Source organism: Lagenorhynchus albirostris, chromosome 1 (genome assembly GCF_949774975.1).
Source record: "Lagenorhynchus albirostris chromosome 1, mLagAlb1.1, whole genome shotgun sequence".
In the NCBI taxonomy this organism is placed as follows: Eukaryota; Metazoa; Chordata; class Mammalia; order Artiodactyla; family Delphinidae; genus Lagenorhynchus; species Lagenorhynchus albirostris.
The window spans coordinates 82,429,261-82,438,462 of NC_083095.1; positions in this window are offsets into that span (position 1 = coordinate 82,429,261).

Sequence of the window (9,202 nt, forward strand, 5' to 3'; positions counted from 1 at the left end):
GCAAGGTGATTCGGTTATACATATATATGATTCGGTTATATGTATATATATATATATATTTTTCAGATTCTTTTCCCTTACAGGTTATTACAAAATACTCAGTACAGTTCCCTGTGCTACATAAAAAATCCTCTTAAAAATCTGAGTCGCTGTGACTTTTTGTCCTGTACCAGACAGAGGAAATAAATGGGTCACGTAGGAGGCAGGGTCCAGGTGGGCGAGTTTGCCTCCGGTTCTCCCCACATAGGACCACTCTTAACTCAGCAGGAGTGGCAGGGCCACAGTGTATTTGTGAGCCCCTTCCTCCATAAAAATATATTTTAAAGTATATTTTATGATTGTGTTGGCATAAAGATGAATAGAATCCGGAATGGATTCAATGATTATACATACGTTCTTATCACCTTCATTTTTTTCTTTGGTTTTAAAAAGAAATTTGAACCTCTTTGTGGGCCCCTCTAGGTCCTGTGGGCTCTTGGCCCCAAGCCTCCTGAGTCCGCCTTCAGCGTGAGCCTGGCTCCTTCAAGAGAGACAAAGTGCTCTTTTCTGGCTGTGACAGAGTACTGTCTTCTGGCTATTGAGAAATGTTGGTATAAATATAAGGTGAAAGGTGAGTTTCAAGGATGGGCTCCCTCTGTCCCTTTTGAACACCCGGTAGGGAGGCATATGAAAGGTGACCTGGAGGGCAGTGAGGTGAGAAATTGCATGAAAAGTGGAGGTTTGCCTGGGGAGGCGAGATAAAACTAGGGGCGCCGGAGGGTCATTCAAGGCCAGAGGGCCCGGCTTGGAGGAGCTAAGAAAGCAGTACTTACTGACCAACTGGCGGTCGGTATAGGGAATAAGGAATACTAGCGCTGTGCCAGGGAGTGAGTAAGTACCTACTGCTTCCATGTCAGACTTGAACTTGAAACTATAGTACCCAGAGGCCTAGCCAGAAAAGACCTGGCAGCCCCTGGGCTATTGCAGAAAGTAGGCTAGACTGTTGGGCGCAGTTGGTAGGCAGCAAAAACAACCAACCAAACAAACAGAAAAGGGCCGACTTACATGTTAAGCTATGCTGAGCTAGATTCTACGATCAAACAGAATGCTTTTTACTTTTTTGTCTGTATTTTCTGTTTACCCTAGGTTCCTCACGATGATTCTATGAGCTGACATATTGAGCACTTCCTACATGTCAAGCACTGTGCCAAGAAATAAGTACACATTATTTCATGTCACCCTTACAAAAAGAATTTATGATTTACCCTTGTTGTCCTCTCTTTATAGATGGTGGGGTTTAAGGCTCAAAAAGGTTAAGTGACTCATGCAAGGACACACAGCTAGTGAAATGTGAAGCTGGGTTTCAATTCAGTGTGATTCTGAAGCCCAAGCTTATCACCATTTTGTTACACCTCCCACTCATAATATATTAGATTATGTACCCAAAACAGTTGATCTCATTGGCTGTAGCCTATTAGAAAATTCTGGGTGAGGTAAAGAGGATCAGTAAACCAGCACTAACCATACTGTTGATGGTCTCAATGAAGTGCTGAGGCTTTAGCTGTCTTATCAGCCACAGCCAGAGAATCAAATGGTCAGAATTTTGGTCTAGTTACACTGATAGTCGGCCCAGCTCAAACCGGAATTGCCTCTGAAAAGACTTGGCCATTGGTTTGGGGAGGGAGAGCCACTGACTTAAGATTTCTTTAGGCCCAAGTTTTCACTTTCAGTTATTTGAAAAGTGAAAGTATAACTGTTGTCAATGTGCTGTTAATACGTTGGTCGGGGCCTTGTTACCTTATTATGTCACTTCTCATATAACATGTATCATACCTCTCGTGTGTGTGTGTCTGTGTGTGTGTGCCTACACCTGTGAATGTTTCCTTAGCAGATTGGGCTAAAAATGCAGTTCCTACTGTAATTTCTTCTCCATGACTCATTTTTTAGGGGCTTTGGTCTTCTCTTTAAAAATGGGGAATTATTATATCAAGTGATTCCAGCATTATTCCTTAGGGCTTCTTTACTACAACCCAAGAGTGCTGATTTGTTTGTGTGTTTATTCATTTGTGTGAAGAGAGTTTTAGCTCATCATTATACTTCAAAAAAATTCTCATGACTGTACTCCAATCTTAAAATCTACCCTCAACAGGTGTGACTATTTTTCTGAGGTGCCAATATAAGTTCAGTCTTTTGGTCTCACCTGGTCAAATTAGGAGTTAAGTCTGATTTTGACTTCTGGTGTTTATTTTGCCTAGTCCCTCAATTTCCCATTTGGACCATCCTTTCCTGGAACATCCCAGAAACCCAGTGTTCTCAGTATCCCCCTACCTTGTGGTCCCACCCAACGTGCTTACAGCTTCTGATACAGATCTGGGCACTGAAGAAAAAGGGTCCCTCGCTTGCCTTGCTTTCAACACAGAGCAAATCACATGCTGGGAAGTTCCTGACTCAGCAGTGCTGCTTCTCTTCCTGGTTCCCAGCCTCTCTAAAAGACTCACAGATGACATGTCAACTTCCATTTCTTGCTATTTCCATCAGTGTCTTGCCTTTCCTTTTTCTCTTCCAGGACATTTGAGGACCACTTTTTATTTTACCTTCTGTTTAATGTGATGTCTCGCATCTCTGCCAGCCCCAAGAGTACATGACAAAACCTGTCCTTACAGACACTGGAATACATGAAGGAAGGGCAAGATAGCCAACTATCCAAGATGCCTATAAAATGGGGGGCTAGAGATAAGGAAATACATGGATATGCAGTAAGCAGGAAGGCTTGCCTACTTTCTAGCTTCTGCTACAGAGAAGCATGATAGGTCCAGGTTCCTGAGAACTTAACTATGTCCTGTCCTATTTCATCCTCTGGGAAAGATTTTTTTCCTTTGAACAGTCTTGTGTTTTTTGCCCTCATCACTTGGAGGCAGGGGGTTGGGCTGCCTGAGACTGACAACAGTCTTAATATTTGTTGCACCGTAACTTTACTAATGTTGTGGATATCCCAAACCTAGGATAGGCTTCTGAGAGTCAGGGATGGCTTTTGATTCAGACTCTCAAGACCCAATGTTTTTGGCAGATGGAGCTCCTTCTGAACAGTAAGTCATTGTTGAGTGACACGAATAGGACCAGAGCTAAAGGAAATTAGGCTTTAAAAAGATGGCCTAAAACAAAAGTCCTTTCAGTCCCTGGTATTCCTGATTTCACCCCTGACTGAACCAAGGTTGCTCATTTTTGCAGGGAGAAAGCACACGAAACTGTGCAGTCTGGAATCCAAGCACACTTTGATTGGCAGGTCAGTCGCCATTTACAGATAGGAAGTGCTCATTCCTTGGCATTAAGTTTCATCTGGAAGAGGAAGAAACAGCTAACCCTTTCCTGTCCTACCTATACTTATTCTCATCTTGTATTTCATGAGGGGCATGGCTGTCATTATAGGTACGAATCAAACAGAAAACACCATCATTCCAGCAGATAAAAGAACTCAGGGAAATGGTTGCCAGTTTGCCAGGTTCCTTCTTCCCTATGTCTTTTTTTTCCCCCATTTTTCTTGAAAGCTGCTGGGGTCTAGTTGTTCCCTAAGGAGGTTTAACTCAGATCTCAGCCAGTGCTGATCTAGAGGACTCAGGAAGGTCTCATCAATTGTGGTGTCAAACAAAGCAAATCCTGTTCTGGGCATAACTAGGAGGACCCAGAACTCTGAGACCTGTAAGAACCCTATTTATGGACACTTAACGAGGGACTTGTTTGCTGAGGGAGAGTTAGGGTTGTGAGAGTCCCCTGGAAACATGCCAGACTGAGACTTCATGACTGGGGACTAGACTTTCAGGGCTGAGGGGTGGGGAACTGCAAACCTTCCTGAGTTTTTCCTGAGATTTTGGTAGACAGATGGTTCCTCTTAGTTCACAGAGGACTTTCCATCCCTGTTCTTTGCTCATTATTCACAAGAGTCTGTGCCATGGCACGGAGCTAAGTGACTCGGTTTGGGCCACAAGGTGAACCAATTAACTAATTGAGAATTGCATCATGTCTTCAAAGTCTAGCTTGGCCTCTTGACCAAAACAGCATCGAGTCTTTCTAGAAAAGATTATGTCACAGGTGGTAAGGCATTTGTCTTTGTCTTTCTTCATCTCATTTCTGTTTCGTGGTGTCTAGCACGTATTACCTGAAGAGTCTGGTTAGCTTCATAATTGATTCATATTATACAATTTGATTTTTATATGCTCCCCCTCTGTTGAGTTCTTTTGTTTCATTAAAAAGAGGAGAAATCTATGTAATAAAAACAATAAACTGGTATGTCAAAATTGTCTCTGTCCCTGAAATCATCTCCATTGCGACACTTGCTCTGTGCTGCACCTGGTCTTGTAGTTTAGGAAAGCAAGTACTCAGCTCAATCCCTAAAAGCAGTTTTAGTCTTGACCTTAAATATGTCATTTGGGGTTTTTTTTTTTGTTTTTTTTTTTTGCGGTACTCAGGCCTCTCACTGTTGTGGCCTCTCACTGTTGTGGCCTCTCCCGTTGCGGAGCACAGGCTCCGGATGCGCAGGCTCAGCGGCCACGGCTCACAGGCCCAGCCGCTCCGCTGCACGTGGGATCTTCCCAGACCGGGGCACGAACCCGTGTCCCCTGCAACGGCAGGTGGACTCTCAACCACTGCGCCACCAGGGAAGCCCCAAAACAAATATTTTTGTGTATGTCAAGTGTTCTTCGTCCATGGGGATGACTCCTTCTCACATAATTTGGATTTTTCTACTTCCAGATATTATTTGGGATTTCATGGTTTCAAAGTCATTTCCGGCCATATGCCCATATGTCCCTTGCTGGTGGTTCTGGTTGTCAACTCTGGAGAAGTGGTGCTGACACCTGCACAGAGCAAAGGCTTCCTCATCACAGCTCAGGAGTGTGTGGCCAGGGACAGAGGCTTTGGAGAGCCTCTTTCCAGGTGGACAGATAACAAAATGATATCATCAGCGTTCGTTCAACAAAAACAGCTTCCTCACTCGCTGGCTCCTAAGCTTGAGATTCCTGTAGAGTCTTTACCATTCATAGTTCCCTTTAAAAGGCCATACTAGATGTCCTTTGTGTAACAATTAAGGCTATAGTCTGTCTGATTATCTATCTATCTATCTTCATATTATTATATAGTAATAATAAGTATATAAACTACATATAATTATAAATTTATATATATTACATATATTATATATTAATATGTGATATAATATTTATATATAAAATATTTTATATAATTATATCTAATAAGGAAATTGAAGCTTTCTAAGAAAGGGCTACTCAAGTTACATAACTAGTAAATGGAACCTTGATCTTTTGTCTTCAAATTTTGTGTTATTACTAACAATGTTGCTTCCTCTATAAAATATTCTACCATAAAAAATATTTTAACACAATTAGTTCAGCAGATTAAGAGCCTCCAACAGATAAATTTTCCCTGTTTGGAATGGAGTCTAGGGCAGGAGTGTGTGTGTGTGTGTGCGCGCGTGTGTGTGTGCGCGCGCGTGTGTGTGTGTGTGTGTGTGTGTGTGTGTGTGTGTGTGTCTTTTACCCAAGTTTTTATTATCAATTTCAAACATAGAGGGAAGTTGAAAAAATAGTACATAGGACATCCATCTGCCTTCAACCTAGATTCAATAATGATTAACAGTTTGCCATATTTGCTTTCTTTCAAGAACATTCTTTTCAAGAATAATTTTCAACATCATGACATTTTATCCCTGAACACTTCAGCCTAAAACTCCTAAGTATAAAGACACTCTCTCACATACCCATAGTATTTCACTTATAACTAATAATAGTTCTATAATAGTATCTAATAACTAGTCCACAGTCAATTTTTTTTCCATTTGTGCAGTCCCTATTCAAATGTTCTCAATTGCCCTAAGAATGTCTTTTATAGAACTAGATTCCAGATTAGAATCACCCACTGATTTTGGTCATTGGGTCACTTTATTTCTTTTAATAGAGAACCACACTCTCCTGTGCCATAGCTACTAGCCAGATGTGGCTTTTGGGCACTTGAAGTGTGGCTACTCCAAATTGAGATGTGCTTTAAGTGCAAAATATACGGCAGATTCTGAAGACTCAGCATGAAATAAAGAGCATAAAATATCTCATTAGTGTAATTTTAATATTGACTACATGCTGAAATAATACTTTGGCTATATTGAGTTAAATAAAATATATTATAAAAATTAGTTTCATCTGTTTCTTTTTATTGTTTTTTTTAATGTGACCACTCAGGGATTAAAAATGACATGGCTTGCATTGTCTACCAGACAGAGCTATTCTAGAAAGAGCCTCCTTCCTTTTTTCCCCCATGACATTGACTGAATTAAGTGTATATGACAGTCATCTTTAGAATGAGTCAGGTATATTTTGGTGGGAAAAAAGGGGGCTAGGAAAAATCTGCAGGAAGGGCTGCTTCCTGGGAGGAACCCTAAGGAACCTGCTGGAAGGTTGCTATAAACCTCCACTGTCATGTGTCTGCTCAGTGTGGGCCAGCCTGTTGAGCTTTGCTCTGTCTGCCTCCTTCATACAGATTTGTAAAGTGTCTGAGGATTCCCCTTCGTGTTAATATTTTGGTTTTTCCTTTTTTGCCTAAAGAATTTTTTCTCATTTTTTCCCCTTCTTCTTCTTGTGCCTGCTCACTTCTCAATTCATTCTCTCAGTTCACTTTGGGGGAAGCCCGGTGTTCCTGAGTTCTACTCTACCCATCCCTCAAGAGTCCCTGGACATTATCACCCTGGGTAAATTAATGGGTATTAGAGACATTCCAGACCACACGCTGTATCTCCCGTTGACACCCGTTGACCCTTCCCCTCCCACTAAGCTGCAGATGCCTGACTCCTAGCTGGCTCTCTTTTAGGACTTTGATGAAATGTCCTAAAACTCAAGAAGAGTTCTCTTCTTGAAAATAATAACTTCTCATTTTTATTACAAAAGTTATATGTGTTCAATTTGGTAAAGATAAGAAACATAGATAAGCAAAAAAATTCTTACCCCCCCAACCATTATACAATAGGATCGTTCAGCTGCTCCGAGCACAACAGCAATATTCCCACCCTCCTCTATTCGTTTCCTAGTTCTGCTGTAACAATTACTCTGAATTTAGTGACTTAACACAACACAAATATATAACCTCACTGTTCAGCAAGTCAGAAGTCTGAAAGGATACCCAAAGACAAAGCCACTACCAAAAAAGAAAATTACAGGCCAGTATCTCTGATGAATATAGATGCAAAAATTCTCAACAAAATATTAACAAAGAGAATTCAACAACACATAAAAAAGATCATACACCATGACCAAGCTGGATTCATGCCAGGGACACAAGCATGATTCAACATACACAAATCAATCAATGTGATACACCGCATCAACAAAAGAAAAGACAAAAACTATATGATCATCTCAATAGATGCAGAAAAAGCACTCAATAAAATTCAACAACGATTCAAGATAAAAACTCATACCAAGGTGGGTATAGAGGGAACATATCTCAACATAATAAAAGCTATTTATGACAAACCCACAGCCACTATAATACTCAATGGTGAAAAACTGAAAGCCGTCCTGCTAAAATCTGGAACAAGACAGGGATGCCCATTCTCACCACTTCTCTTCAACACAGTATGGGAAGTCTTAGCCACAGCAATCAGACAAGAAAAAGAAATAAGAGGTATTCAAATTGGTAGGGAAGAGGTAAAGTTGTCATTAAATGAAGAACACATGATACTACATATATAAAACCCTAAATACTCCACACAAAAACTACTAGAACTGATAAATGAATTCAGCAAGGTGGCAGGATACAAGATTAACACACAGAAATCAATTGCATTTCTTTACACTAACAATGAAATATCAGAAAGGGAATGTAAAAAAACAATCCCTTTTATAATCACATAGAAAAAATACTTCAGAATAAACCTCACCAAGGAGGTGAATGACTTATATGCTGAGAAAGAAATGGAAAGATATCCCATGCTCTTGGATTAGAAGAATTAATATTGTTAAAATGGTCACACTACTTAAAGCAATCTATAGCTTTAATGTGATCCCTATCAAATTACCCATGACATTTTTCACAGAACCAGAACAAGTAATCCTAAAATTTACATGGTAACCCTCTGCTGAAAACTGGGAAGTGAATGAATCAGAGGTGAACCCACTCTGGTGAGAAGGGGCCCATCTGTTGCTGCCTCCCCGGCCCTCAGCTGCCAGGGGCACTGAGGAACCTCCAGGTCCCTGAGGCACACAGTTTGCAAACCACAGGGTGAGGTGACCTCACATTCCCTCCCACTGACATCTCACCATCAGGTGTTTTGCTGTCAATGAACTGCTGGCTGTCTAGACGGGTCTGAGATCACTATTGCTGGGGCCTGCCGTGCCTGCTCCCTAAGTGGTCAGCAGGTCCTTGTTAGTCTTAGATAATAGCCATTTCACAACAGGTATGAGGCAGGAAGGACCCTGCAGGCCAAGCTGAATGGGAAGAAACTGGGCCACACCCACTTGGGGGAGATGAGTCTGGAGCCTCGATGAGACAGATGAATCAGGGGAATTCCTGTGACTCTGAACTTGGGGAATGTACACAGTATATAATGAACATATCATCTTAAACATACAGGTGACTCTGAATATTGACTCTAACCTCCTCTTTTTGTAGATGAGAAAATGGAACCAGAGAAGGTAAAGGTCTCACCCCAGGGCACACAGCAACTTAGTGGCATAATCAGGCAACCTAAAAACTACACACAGGTTCTTTTGCTTTTACTACATTTGAACATTCCTCCCTACCCCCTATAAAGGGAAAAGGACAGAAGGGAGGAAGAAACTAACATTTAAAACACCAATTATATGCCAGACAATGATCTAGATGCCTTCCTTATACTTTGCTTACCGTCGGGATGGGGCAATGTACTGTTGTGCATGTGTGGTCTTTGCTTCACAAAGACCTGGGGTCCAGAGGCACCCAGCGGTGAGTGATCGTGCTGCGAATTGAGCTCAATCTCTCACTCCAACGACTAACCTTTCCCAACTTGGATCTATTTTATTAACCTAGAAAGGTACCTGTTGCCTAAATATCAGATTGCAGAGGAATTTGGGAAGTAATTTTGAGACTAAAGAAGGTAAAAGGTGATAAACCAGAAAATGATAATAGGTAAGACTCTAAATAGGATGTAGACACAGTGATTTGATTCAAAAACATCGACTTAGGA